Source organism: Bufo bufo, chromosome 7, assembly GCF_905171765.1.
Source record: "Bufo bufo chromosome 7, aBufBuf1.1, whole genome shotgun sequence".
Lineage (NCBI taxonomy): Eukaryota > Metazoa > Chordata > Amphibia > Anura > Bufonidae > Bufo > Bufo bufo.
The window spans coordinates 192,343,698-192,359,415 of record NC_053395.1 but is presented as its reverse complement, the minus strand read 5'-3'; positions in this window follow the sequence as shown (position 1 = coordinate 192,359,415).

Genomic DNA, 15,718 nt, shown 5'->3' with positions numbered 1-15,718 from the left:
CGTTTTAATAGTTTAAAAAAATAAAAAGTTTGGGAAAAAATAGTTTTTTTGCATTGCCATATTCTTACCTCCATAACTTTTTATATATATATATAGAGTTGAGTGACGGCTTTTTTTTAGCAGGGCAATCTGTACATTTAATCGATACTAATTTTGGAGTGTGTATGACTTTTTGAACATGTTTCATACATTTCTATTTAAAGGAGGTGAAGCACCGAAAAGTGGTGAAACTGAATTTTTTTTTCTTTTTCAGTTATGGCATTCACTGTACGGGATAAATATGTTTATGTTTTAATAGTATATGGGTGTTTTGGGTTTTATTTTTTATTTTTACTTTTTTTTTTTTAAGTCCTCTTAGGAGACTTTAACAAATTATTGTTAGACTGCTTGTCCCATAGACTTAAATGAATTACCACTGCAGCCTATGGAAGTTCCATTATGTTCCTACCGAGCCCTGCCACCTGCAGGCCTCCATAGGAACTACTGCTGTGATAGCTTTGGATCCTTCAGAGGCTATTAGAAGGAGCAAACGGCTCTCCCAATTGCCACGTGGAGGAGCTGTTCAGGCCCCAGGTGGGCACCACTCCCAGGGAAAGCCACCTCAGATGCCGTGGTCACAAATGACCACAGCATCTGAGGGTTTCAATGTCAGTGATCGGCATTCACAGACATTAACCTTGGGCTCTGCTATCTGAAAACACCAACTTTTCTTATACCTACCCTGGATTACAAGTCTTATAGCTCCTTCTCATGCTGCGCTACATTCAGTTTTACAGACTCATGAAAGAACATCTAAGCAACCCCAATGGAAACCTTATGAACCCCACTATATAGTAAGTGAACGGGTTCCTTCAGGATTCACAGTGAACTCTTCAGTACTGTATCTGGCATAGCCATTATGGCTCTGTTATTAGTTACTAGTGTGAAAAGAGATGTGCGTGTTGACTACAGTAAATACAAATAGCCTGAAGCAGAATTGTGAAGTCTGCTCTGGAGGTAACAAAACAGCAGAAAGTTGCACAAAAAGATGTGGCCACAGCTATGTACTGTAAAGACTTCCGAAAACTGTCTTTGTTTTTTACTTCCTCTTCTCAGTGCTTCTACTACTCGTAGATATCCAGTTCACTTTCTCGGACATTATGCTGCTAGTGAAGTGCATCAAAGCAAATGAACTAACTAGTGGTCCCTAGGGACCTATTTACGTTTTTGGATCCAGTACTGCTTTTTCTTTTAAAACTTCACTTTTATTTCATTATTTTAATAAATACAATCCTTTTATTCAAATATTTATTGTTACTATGTTACAGACAGATTTAAAACTATCAGTGATGCGGAAAATCTATGAATTTTTTACTCTTAGTGATATATATTCTTATATTAGTGCGTATCGTTTATTGCGACCTTCTTGATAGATGGCTCTTTCTTCCTTTCTATTCTTATGTAACAACTGTTTTGACCAGGGGAAAAGTGGGGGGGTGGAATAGAGGAGAGGGGGGGGGGGGGATAGTGGGAAGGAGGGAGGGTGAAAAGATGTTATCTATTACCCTCGCTAGTGGGACGATGGGTTCTAGGAGCGTCACGATCAATTACTTGTTGCTGTTCCCTTAAATATAAGGACATATATCATACTATTACACTAGTGGTGACCCCTATTGTTTTCCTATTAGAATGTCCCTCCTCTCACTTCTTATCAGTCACTCTCTATCTCCTATATACAATCCTCCTCTCACTCCTTATCACTCTATCTCCAACTCCTATACGCTTTTAGTAACCACTTCCTCCTATACTAGCTGCATCTATTCGGGTCTATGTGCTATAGTGCACTCTTGCCATAGCGTTTACTTTATTATTCATAGGTCTTTTCCGCATATCACTGCCTAAAAAACACTAGCTCTCACACGCCCTGCATCCCGACATGTTTCGCTGTTACACAGCGTCTTCAGGGGATGATGCAGGTGTGAGTGTTGGGGGCGGGGTCCAACCTTTGAAGGCTCGCTTTGGGTCACATGCTCTCAACCTCCAATCACTTGCTGGTACGTCATGCCCATATGTGTCTTTTGTTCACACCCTCTTTTTTAATTGGCTCCGCTCAGTCATGTGCTGGTGACTCAAGCACATGCATCACGTCACTGGGATTTTAATTTATTCACGCCCTCTTTGTTTCACTCAGCTCCGGTCCATCATGTGATCATAACACGTCACTAGGGTCATCTTTCACTGCGTTGCCGCGAGACCTCCGCTACTCTCGCGCATGCGCGAGGACTTATATATTTCTATCATAGGATCTGTTGACTACCCGATCTGCGCATGCCTGCGAACTTAGGTTTTGACTGTTCGTTTCTTTTCTATCGCGTTGGTAACGCAGGCGCGGACTCTTATCTGGATCACCCTGGCCTTTCATCGTTCCTATGGTACATCATTCTTTGTACAGGTACTGTGTGCAGTTTCTATCCAGCACTTGTCTTCTGCCAAATTCTTCATGTAGCTACATTTCCCTGATTGTATTTTACAGGTTTGGTATTTTACAGGTTTGGGTTTTATCCAGTTGGTCCTCCTATTTTCTATCTTTGATGATCTTTGCCTAATGACATATATGATGGTGTATACGTATTAATACATATCCACCCTGTATGTGTACCATCTTTTACACCGGAGTTACATTTTACTTTCATTTCCTTGATGTTTAACATTCATTTCTTTATAGAGAGCGTTTATATTGTCGATATATTTATTTTTTATTTCTCTTTCTTTTTAGCCAGTTCACTGACCTCCTGAACTCCATGGTCACCATTTCACTCTCATGGTAGGCATATGCGTACCTGTACCTATATCTATACCTATATACGCTCATCAAAGTGGGGATTAGTTTTTTTAGGGGGATGGGGATAAAGGGAGTTTTTAATGTCTAATTTTTCGATGTTTACTTTCAAGTATATAATTTTCTGATATTTATTTTCCTTTCATGGATCACTCTTATCCACAACACATTTATATTTTAGGACCATACCTCTTCATATGTACCCCCATCTCCAACGACTGCCCCCACCTCATAGTGAGCCTCCAAGGTGGACCTCCCACGGTCTGGACCGCCTCATCCGTTCTCATGGTGAGTATTTCCATATTGTTGATTGTTATTTTCTGTGTTTTTTAGAAAAATAATTTTTTTATATTTCTTTTTTTATTTCTTTTTCCCGATTTTACATTTTTTACTTTTCATTTATTCTTTAAACCTATAAATGTCTTTTTACTTCACTCGGATGACATTCCTTTGCCCCTCTAGCTAGTCTATCTACATAGCCTTATTCTTGATATTCTAAAGTTACTTTATATCTATTGTTATTCATTATTTTTACTTTTTTTCTTTTTACTGCTAAATTTACTTTATAAGAACGGTTGGAAGGTAAATCCTTCATTTATTCCTATTGGTGACAGGGATTTCAGCCGGTATATCCACTTGGCCTCTTCCTGCTGTAGTTTATTGTCCACATCTCCTTGTCTAGGGCCCAATTTAACCTTCTGGATACCCCAGATTTCTAGGCCTACTGGATTTCCCTTGTGGTATTTGTTTATATGTCTCACTAGGGGTGTATCATCATCGGTGTTAAGGGTACTTAGATGTTTCGAAATCCTCCTCCTCAATTCCTGTATCGTTTTTCCAACATAGATTTTGGGACATCTACATTGTATCGCGTAGACTACGCCAGTACTTTTACAATTGATGTACTCCCTAATGGTGTACTTCTTCCCATCATGTGGGTTTGTAAACTCTTTCTTTGGTACCATAAATTTACAAAATACACATCCCCCACAAGGGTATGACCCCTGTGTGGATAACCAGTTCTTTTTTGTGCACGTTTTTTTCTGGAAATGGCTATGAACCATAAGGTCTTTTAGATTTTGTCCTCTCCTGTATGTCACCGATGGATTAAAGGGCAACACCTCCTTTAGATCTTTATCTGAGGTCAGAATATGCCAATATTTTTTAAGTATCCCGTATATTCTCTGATGTTGATAATCAAACGTGCCTATACATCTTATTGTTTTGTCATTTTTTGGTACCTTTCTTTTGAACAGACTCTCCCTTTCCATCTTTTTGACCTTATTGTAAGATCTATAGAGCACCTTCCTAGGGTATCCCCTCTCTATGAATCTCTGATACAGTGTCTTGCATTCCTCTTCAAAAGCTGTCTCGTTGGTACAATTTCTTTTCGCTCTCAGATATTGTGCGAGAGGTATACCTCTTTTTAGAGGTTTCGGGTGGCAGCTTTCCCAGTGAAGGAGACTGTTGCTTGCTGTAGTCTTCCTATATATTTCAGTCGTCACTTCACCCTCTTTTTCTATATTGATCTTTAAATCGAGGAAATTGATGCTTTTTTCATTTATCTCGTTTGTGAATTGCAAGCCGATGTCATTCACGTTGAGGTCTCTAGTGAATGTCTCAAACTGTGGTATAGTGCCATTCCAAAATATCAGAATGTCATCTATGTATCTAGCCCAATACATTATGTGCTCTGTGTGATGTACATTCTTATCGGTGAAGACCTGTTTGTCTTCCCACCACCCCAAAGATAAATTGGCAAAACTGGGTGCACATACTGTCCCCATCGCGGTGCCGGTAACCTGTAAATAATATTGCCCATTAAAAATAAAATAGTTGTGTGTAAGTAGAAAACGTAATAGGGTGATAACAAAATTATTGTGCTCATGGAATTGTGTACCTTTCGTGCTTAAATAATATTCTACTGCCTTAATCCCTAATTCGTGATTTATACTTGTATATAGAGCCTCAACGTCTAGGCTTGCTATCAGTGTGTTATCATTCACATGAATCTCTCGCAATTTCATAACTGTATCACTCGTATCCTTCAGATATGAGGGGAGAGTCTGTACAAAAGGTTTTATAATGGCATCTACGTAGGCACTTATGCCCTCACATATATTGTTGTTCCCTGAGACGATTGGTCTTCCGGGTATTGGTTCCCGTTTTTTGTGTATCTTTGGCAACGCATAAAACGTTGCTATTGTTGGGTATGGTTTATAGAGGATTTTGTACTCATCTTTTGTAATCAGGTCTTTCCCTCTTGCTTCCATCAGTATTTTTTTCAAGTCTTTGTTGTATCCTACTGTGGGGTTACTGTCTAGTTTTTTGTAGGTGGTGTTGTCACCTAGTAGTCTCATCACCATCCCTATATACTCCTCTGTATTCATTAATACAATATTTCCCCCTTTATCTGAGGGTTTTATTGTAAGATCTTGGCGTTCCGTAATATCACTGATGGCATTTCTTTCTTCAGGAGACAGATTTTCCCCCATTTCATTTTTCTTATTATCTATCTTTTCAAGATCACCTGTTACGAGGTTCACAAATGTCTGGATATTTGCAAATCTAGCTATTGACGGTGTATACCTAGATTTAGATCGCATATTACTGAAGGGGGCGACAGGTCTTATTATCTCGCCTGCTCCTTCCCTGGATAGTTCTTCTAAAGTCTCTAGGGCTTGTTTTTCCCCACTTGTCAACTCATGCCCCTGTTCCTCTTTGTCTTTGAACTCTTTATGTAGGGCTAGTTTCCGGGCAAATAGGTGAATGTCTTTCACCCACGTAAAACACTCAAATTTTGGGGTCGCGGTGTACGATAGTCCCTTCCGTATCAATGATTCGTGCTCAGGTTTTAGCACTATGGAGGACCTATTTATAATCTGCATTGCCGTATTGCTGTTTACATTTTCTGACTGTACCCCCATTTGTCTCGGTCTCTGAGTTGTATCCCTGTCATTAAAAAAGGAACCTGGGCAGTGGGTGCCGCTAGCTGAGGCATATTTATTTGTGGAAGCGACATAGTTGTAGACGCAGAGGTAGGTTGTGATGAATAGGAGGATATTTGTGGATTTATATTTGGTCCTTGAGTGTTTTGGATCCGATATTGGCTCTGTTGCCATTCTTGATTGCTATTTCTTGATTGGGGATTTCTCCTTTGTTGGTATTTCCCCCTATATCTACCTCTGCCTCTCCTGTTTGTCTGGGGGAGGCTTCCTTCTGATTCAGATGCTTCAGATTCAGATATATCTGTATACTGTTTGTACTCAGTTCTACTAGTATATAATGACTGACTATTTAGTTTATTATATACCTGGCCTGTCTCGAAGTCTCGCTTATCCCTGATATATTTTCTGTGCTTCCTTTCTTTCACCTCAGTTTGTAGGCTTTCAACGTTTTTTTGTAGTTTGACTTCCAGGGAACTAAATTCCGGCTGAGATCTTAGTTGTTGAATTTCTTGGGTCTCTTTATCAAGCTGTGCTACCACTTTAATTAGTTGTTTTTTCTCGTGTTCTAAGATGTATGCTTGCATGCGGAGTGAATTCTCCGTTAGCAATGCCTCCCAACCCCTAATAAATTCAACGTCTTCCTGATGTGAGTTAGGAACGATGTTAACTCTCATACCCCTATACACAATTTTTTGTTGTAGGTAAGTTTCTAGGCTAGTTATTTCCCAGATGGATCTAATGTACTTTTTGTAGGTTCTATTAATTTCTCTAAATGCCTGGGTTATATCCTGTGTATTGATAGGGAGACTCTCTGTGGAAAAAACTCTATTTGCTTCTAGAAGGTAGCTTTGGCTATTGGGCTGGTTGGACAAGAACCCTGCCATATCACCTAGCTGGCTTCTCAATTTTTGCAGTAATTGGAGAGGTCTATAATGTATTGGGATTTGTCCCACTATTCATTTGCAAATTTTTATAGCTTCTGACCTCACAGTACTTGTCAACGTTTTAGACTTTACATGTACTAACTAGTGGTCCCTAGGGACCTATTTACGTTTTTGGATCCAGTACTGCTTTTTCTTTTAAAACTTCACTTTTATTTCATTATTTTAATAAATACAATCCTTTTATTCAAATATTTATTGTTACTATGTTACAGACAGATTTAAAACTATCAGTGATGCGGAAAATCTATGAATTTTTTACTCTTAGTGATATATATTCTTATATTAGTGCGTATCGTTTATTGCGACCTTCTTGATAGATGGCTCTTTCTTCCTTTCTATTCTTATGTAACAACTGTTTTGACCAGGGGAAAAGTGGGGGGGTGGAATAGAGGAGAGGGGGGGGGGGGGATAGTGGGAAGGAGGGAGGGTGAAAAGATGTTATCTATTACCCTCGCTAGTGGGACGATGGGTTCTAGGAGCGTCACGATCAATTACTTGTTGCTGTTCCCTTAAATATAAGGACATATATCATACTATTACACTAGTGGTGACCCCTATTGTTTTCCTATTAGAATGTCCCTCCTCTCACTTCTTATCAGTCACTCTCTATCTCCTATATACAATCCTCCTCTCACTCCTTATCACTCTATCTCCAACACCCTACACTCTCCTACCTGAGCCATATGGGCGATACCAGGAGCCAGTGGGCAAATTACAGGAGCATAGGGCCGACTCGCAAACAACTCACCAGTTACCTCCAGCATGTGGCCATGCTTGCAATGGGAGGAGGGAGGAGTCTGTGAGTCCCATTGCAAGCATGGCCACATGCTGGAGGTAACTGGTGAGTTGTTTGCGAGTCGGCCCTATGCTCCTGTAATTTGCCCACTGGCTCCTGGTATCGCCCATATGGCTCAGGTAGGAGAGTGTAGGGTGTTGGAGATAGAGTGATAAGGAGTGAGAGGAGGATTGTATATAGGAGATAGAGAGTGACTGATAAGAAGTGAGAGGAGGGACATTCTAATAGGAAAACAATAGGGGTCACCACTAGTGTAATAGTATGATATATGTCCTTATATTTAAGGGAACAGCAACAAGTAATTGATCGTGACGCTCCTAGAACCCATCGTCCCACTAGCGAGGGTAATAGATAACATCTTTTCACCCTCCCTCCTTCCCACTATCCCCCCCCCCTCTCCTCTATTCCACCCCCCCACTTTTCCCCTGGTCAAAACAGTTGTTACATAAGAATAGAAAGGAAGAAAGAGCCATCTATCAAGAAGGTCGCAATAAACGATACGCACTAATATAAGAATATATATCACTAAGAGTAAAAAATTCATAGATTTTCCGCATCACTGATAGTTTTAAATCTGTCTGTAACATAGTAACAATAAATATTTGAATAAAAGGATTGTATTTATTAAAATAATGAAATAAAAGTGAAGTTTTAAAAGAAAAAGCAGTACTGGATCCAAAAACGTAAAAAGGTCCCTAGGGACCACTAGTTAGTACATGTAAAGTCTAAAACGTTGACAAGTACTGTGAGGTCAGAAGCTATAAAAATTTGCAAATGAATAGTGGGACAAATCCCAATACATTATAGACCTCTCCAATTACTGCAAAAATTGAGAAGCCAGCTAGGTGATATGGCAGGGTTCTTGTCCAACCAGCCCAATAGCCAAAGCTACCTTCTAGAAGCAAATAGAGTTTTTTCCACAGAGAGTCTCCCTATCAATACACAGGATATAACCCAGGCATTTAGAGAAATTAATAGAACCTACAAAAAGTACATTAGATCCATCTGGGAAATAACTAGCCTAGAAACTTACCTACAACAAAAAATTGTGTATAGGGGTATGAGAGTTAACATCGTTCCTAACTCACATCAGGAAGACGTTGAATTTATTAGGGGTTGGGAGGCATTGCTAACGGAGAATTCACTCCGCATGCAAGCATACATCTTAGAACACGAGAAAAAACAACTAATTAAAGTGGTAGCACAGCTTGATAAAGAGACCCAAGAAATTCAACAACTAAGATCTCAGCCGGAATTTAGTTCCCTGGAAGTCAAACTACAAAAAAACGTTGAAAGCCTACAAACTGAGGTGAAAGAAAGGAAGCACAGAAAATATATCAGGGATAAGCGAGACTTCGAGACAGGCCAGGTATATAATAAACTAAATAGTCAGTCATTATATACTGGTAGAACTGAGTACAAACAGTATACAGATATATCTGAATCTGAAGCATCTGAATCAGAAGGAAGCCTCCCCCAGACAAACAGGAGAGGCAGAGGTAGATATAGGGGGAAATACCAACAAAGGAGAAATCCCCAATCAAGAAATAGCAATCAAGAATGGCAACAGAGCCAATATCGGATCCAAAACACTCAAGGACCAAATATAAATCCACAAATATCCTCCTATTCATCACAACCTACCTCTGCGTCTACAACTATGTCGCTTCCACAAATAAATATGCCTCAGCTAGCGGCACCCACTGCCCAGGTTCCTTTTTTAATGACAGGGATACAACTCAGAGACCGAGACAAATGGGGGTACAGTCAGAAAATGTAAACAGCAATACGGCAATGCAGATTATAAATAGGTCCTCCATAGTGCTAAAACCTGAGCACGAATCATTGATACGGAAGGGACTATCGTACACCCCGACCCCAAAATTTGAGTGTTTTACGTGGGTGAAAGACATTCACCTATTTGCCCGGAAACTAGCCCTACATAAAGAGTTCAAAGACAAAGAGGAACAGGGGCATGAGTTGACAAGTGGGGAAAAACAAGCCCTAGAGACTTTAGAAGAACTATCCAGGGAAGGAGCAGGCGAGATAATAAGACCTGTCGCCCCCTTCAGTAATATGCGATCTAAATCTAGGTATACACCGTCAATAGCTAGATTTGCAAATATCCAGACATTTGTGAACCTCGTAACAGGTGATCTTGAAAAGATAGATAATAAGAAAAATGAAATGGGGGAAAACCTGTCTCCTGAAGAAAGAAATGCCATCAGTGATATTACGGAACGCCAAGATCTTACAATAAAACCCTCAGATAAAGGGGGAAATATTGTATTAATGAATACAGAGGAGTATATAGGGATGGTGATGAGACTACTAGGTGACAACACCACCTACAAAAAACTAGACAGTAACCCCACAGTAGGATACAACAAAGACTTGAAAAAAATACTGATGGAAGCAAGAGGGAAAGACCTGATTACAAAAGATGAGTACAAAATCCTCTATAAACCATACCCAACAATAGCAACGTTTTATGCGTTGCCAAAGATACACAAAAAACGGGAACCAATACCCGGAAGACCAATCGTCTCAGGGAACAACAATATATGTGAGGGCATAAGTGCCTACGTAGATGCCATTATAAAACCTTTTGTACAGACTCTCCCCTCATATCTGAAGGATACGAGTGATACAGTTATGAAATTGCGAGAGATTCATGTGAATGATAACACACTGATAGCAAGCCTAGACGTTGAGGCTCTATATACAAGTATAAATCACGAATTAGGGATTAAGGCAGTAGAATATTATTTAAGCACGAAAGGTACACAATTCCATGAGCACAATAATTTTGTTATCACCCTATTACGTTTTCTACTTACACACAACTATTTTATTTTTAATGGGCAATATTATTTACAGGTTACCGGCACCGCGATGGGGACAGTATGTGCACCCAGTTTTGCCAATTTATCTTTGGGGTGGTGGGAAGACAAACAGGTCTTCACCGATAAGAATGTACATCACACAGAGCACATAATGTATTGGGCTAGATACATAGATGACATTCTGATATTTTGGAATGGCACTATACCACAGTTTGAGACATTCACTAGAGACCTCAACGTGAATGACATCGGCTTGCAATTCACAAACGAGATAAATGAAAAAAGCATCAATTTCCTCGATTTAAAGATCAATATAGAAAAAGAGGGTGAAGTGACGACTGAAATATATAGGAAGACTACAGCAAGCAACAGTCTCCTTCACTGGGAAAGCTGCCACCCGAAACCTCTAAAAAGAGGTATACCTCTCGCACAATATCTGAGAGCGAAAAGAAATTGTACCAACGAGACAGCTTTTGAAGAGGAATGCAAGACACTGTATCAGAGATTCATAGAGAGGGGATACCCTAGGAAGGTGCTCTATAGAGCTTACAATAAGGTCAAAAAGATGGAAAGGGAGAGTCTGTTCAAAAGAAAGGTACCAAAAAATGACAAAACAATAAGATGTATAGGCACGTTTGATTATCAACATCAGAGAATATACGGGATACTTAAAAAATATTGGCATATTCTGACCTCAGATAAAGATCTAAAGGAGGTGTTGCCCTTTAATCCATCGGTGACATACAGGAGAGGACAAAATCTAAAAGACCTTATGGTTCATAGCCATTTCCAGAAAAAAACGTGCACAAAAAAGAACTGGTTATCCACACAGGGGTCATACCCTTGTGGGGGATGTGTATTTTGTAAATTTATGGTACCAAAGAAAGAGTTTACAAACCCACATGATGGGAAGAAGTACACCATTAGGGAGTACATCAATTGTAAAAGTACTGGCGTAGTCTACGCGATACAATGTAGATGTCCCAAAATCTATGTTGGAAAAACGATACAGGAATTGAGGAGGAGGATTTCGAAACATCTAAGTACCCTTAACACCGATGATGATACACCCCTAGTGAGACATATAAACAAATACCACAAGGGAAATCCAGTAGGCCTAGAAATCTGGGGTATCCAGAAGGTTAAATTGGGCCCTAGACAAGGAGATGTGGACAATAAACTACAGCAGGAAGAGGCCAAGTGGATATACCGGCTGAAATCCCTGTCACCAATAGGAATAAATGAAGGATTTACCTTCCAACCGTTCTTATAAAGTAAATTTAGCAGTAAAAAGAAAAAAAGTAAAAATAATGAATAACAATAGATATAAAGTAACTTTAGAATATCAAGAATAAGGCTATGTAGATAGACTAGCTAGAGGGGCAAAGGAATGTCATCCGAGTGAAGTAAAAAGACATTTATAGGTTTAAAGAATAAATGAAAAGTAAAAAATGTAAAATCGGGAAAAAGAAATAAAAAAAGAAATATAAAAAAATTATTTTTCTAAAAAACACAGAAAATAACAATCATCAATATGGAAATACTCACCATGAGAACGGATGAGGCGGTCCAGACCGTGGGAGGTCCACCTTGGAGGCTCACTATAAGGTGGGGGCAGTCGTTGGAGATGGGGGTACATATGAAGAGGTATGGTCCTAAAATATAAATGTGTTGTGGATAAGAGTGATCCATGAAAGGAAAATAAATATCAGAAAATTATATACTTGAAAGTAAACATCGAAAAATTAGACATTAAAAACTCCCTTTATCCCCATCCCCCTAAAAAAACTAATCCCCACTTTGATGAGCGTATATAGGTATAGATATAGGTACAGGTACGCATATGCCTACCATGAGAGTGAAATGGTGACCATGGAGTTCAGGAGGTCAGTGAACTGGCTAAAAAGAAAGAGAAATAAAAAATAAATATATCGACAATATAAACGCTCTCTATAAAGAAATGAATGTTAAACATCAAGGAAATGAAAGTAAAATGTAACTCCGGTGTAAAAGATGGTACACATACAGGGTGGATATGTATTAATACGTATACACCATCATATATGTCATTAGGCAAAGATCATCAAAGATAGAAAATAGGAGGACCAACTGGATAAAACCCAAACCTGTAAAATACCAAACCTGTAAAATACAATAAGGGAAATGTAGCTACATGAAGAATTTGGCAGAAGACAAGTGCTGGATAGAAACTGCACACAGTACCTGTACAAAGAATGATGTACCATAGGAACGATGAAAGGCCAGGGTGATCCAGATAAGAGTCCGCGCCTGCGTTACCAACGCGATAGAAAAGAAACGAACAGTCAAAACCTAAGTTCGCAGGCATGCGCAGATCGGGTAGTCAACAGATCCTATGATAGAAATATATAAGTCCTCGCGCATGCGCGAGAGTAGCGGAGGTCTCGCGGCAACGCAGTGAAAGATGACCCTAGTGACGTGTTATGATCACATGATGGACCGGAGCTGAGTGAAACAAAGAGGGCGTGAATAAATTAAAATCCCAGTGACGTGATGCATGTGCTTGAGTCACCAGCACATGACTGAGCGGAGCCAATTAAAAAAGAGGGTGTGAACAAAAGACACATATGGGCATGACGTACCAGCAAGTGATTGGAGGTTGAGAGCATGTGACCCAAAGCGAGCCTTCAAAGGTTGGACCCCGCCCCCAACACTCACACCTGCATCATCCCCTGAAGACGCTGTGTAACAGCGAAACATGTCGGGATGCAGGGCGTGTGAGAGCTAGTGTTTTTTAGGCAGTGATATGCGGAAAAGACCTATGAATAATAAAGTAAACGCTATGGCAAGAGTGCACTATAGCACATAGACCCGAATAGATGCAGCTAGTATAGGAGGAAGTGGTTACTAAAAGCGTATAGGAGTTGGAGATAGAGTGATAAGGAGTGAGAGGAGGATTGTATATAGGAGATAGAGAGTGACTGATAAGAAGTGAGAGGAGGGACATTCTAATAGGAAAACAATAGGGGTCACCACTAGTGTAATAGTATGATATATGTCCTTATATTTAAGGGAACAGCAACAAGTAATTGATCGTGACGCTCCTAGAACCCATCGTCCCACTAGCGAGGGTAATAGATAACATCTTTTCACCCTCCCTCCTTCCCACTATCCCCCCCCCCTCTCCTCTATTCCACCCCCCCACTTTTCCCCTGGTCAAAACAGTTGTTACATAAGAATAGAAAGGAAGAAAGAGCCATCTATGAAGAAGGTCGCAATAAACGATACGCACTAATATAAGAATATATATCACTAAGAGTAAAAAATTCATAGATTTTCCGCATCACTGATAGTTTTAAATCTGTCTGTAACATAGTAACAATAAATATTTGAATAAAAGGATTGTATTTATTAAAATAATGAAATAAAAGTGAAGTTTTAAAAGAAAAAGCAGTACTGGATCCAAAAACGTAAATAGGTCCCTAGGGACCACTAGTTAGTACATGTAAAGTCTAAAACGTTGACAAGTACTGTGAGGTCAGAAGCTATAAAAATTTTCAAAGCAAATGAAGCACGCGCATAACTGGCAGCAGATAACCAGGGCGCCATGCCAGTGTAATACGACCTGTGGTTTATAGTACATGTCTACACGACTTTTTGTAGCTTGCAGGGTTTACAAGCTTTATTAACAGATGTGTAATTTGAAGCTCCTGGGCCTCAATGCAAAATCTGGAATAGCCCCCAAGACCTCCAACCTACCATACCATATGTCATTAATAATGCTAGGGTCTTCGTATATGGTGGATCAGCCTCTGGGCTGCCTAAAAAAAAACAGTGCCTGGGTGCCACTGCTACCTCTGCATACCCTATAGCAGTTGCCCTAGCCTATTTGGCCAGAGGGGGACGTCACTGACAAGGGGCCTCAGGTGGTTGCGGCTTAGCATACTGTAATATGGTCAGATTGTTATTCATTGGGGTTGTCAGAGACAGATAGAGGGTTGTCAGAGATGCGGCGATTAGATGAACGCCTTGGATTCTGATCCCGGCACCCCTAGCAAACAGCTGATTTGCAGAGGGAGATGTGGTGTTACATGACAGAGAAATTCTTGACATAAGACGGATTGAGGTTACCACAACAGCAGTCCCATGTAAAGAGCAGTTCACCATTTTGTCTCCTGGAGGGGGGTCCAGGGAGAGGGTGTCCCGAACCTCTATGATGTTCATATACTCTAATTGGGCATTTGGATATTTCGATTATCTGATTCATAAAAGTAAATTTATGTGGAAAATGACAATTCGCTGGGAGCAACCTTCTTAGCTGAAGTCTCCACAAAAATCAAACCCACTAGCTAATTGCTGCTATTAGGGTCCTGTGAGGTTACAAATAAACTATATACACCAATAGAATCAAAACCACCCCACTAAATAACAAAATCTTTTTTGGTACACATCAATGATATAAATTTATAAAATCAGTAACAAAAGCGGCATACATATACAGAAAAAGTGAGGATACAATGGTCCTGTAATAAATAGCTTCATATATCACATGGGCTTAATACATCCAAATCAGGCGCCCAAACCTATTTACTACAGGAGCATTGTATCCTCACTTTTTCTGTATATGTATGCCGCTTTTGTTACTGATTTTATAAATTTATATCATTGATGTGTACCAAAAAAGATTTTGTTATTTAGTGGGGTGCAGGGCCGGCCTTTGGTGTGTGCGAGCTGTGCGACCGGACAGGGCGCCATGGCAACAGGAGCGCCCAGGGGCCGACACGGCTCTCAGTCGGTCTCTTACAGCAGGCCGGCCCGAGATTGTGTGAGGCGAGCCTGGCGAGCTGAGCCGCTGCAGCTGCCAGGTCAGGTTCCGAGTGTGGAGGAGGAGCTTAGGGGCGCAGGCGCAGCGTCCAAGTGCTGCGCCTTCACAGAGAGCCACGGAAGGATCCGCTCAATGAGTGAGGGCGGCGGCCGGTGCTCTGCAGACAGGGAGGGAGCAGAAGACTTCAAATAGCGAGTACCTGTTCTTATTGTTTTTACCAAATATCTTTCATTAAATGGGGGCAGGGTCTAATTAAGGAGGGCAGGGGACTGGATAAGGGTGACAGACACTGGGTATGATTAAGGGGGCAGGGGACTGGCTATGGGTGACACTGGGTATGATTAAGGGGGCAGGGGACTGGCTATGGGTGACACTGGGTATCATTAAGGGGGCAGGGTCTAATTGAGGGGGCAGGGGACTCGGTAAGGGTGACACTGGGTATCTTTAAGGGGCAGGGTCTAATTGAGGGGGCAGGGGACTCGGTAAGGGTGACACTGGGTATGATTAAGAAGGGCAGGGGACTGGGGAAAGGTGACAGCGTATATTAAGGGGGGCAGGGGAC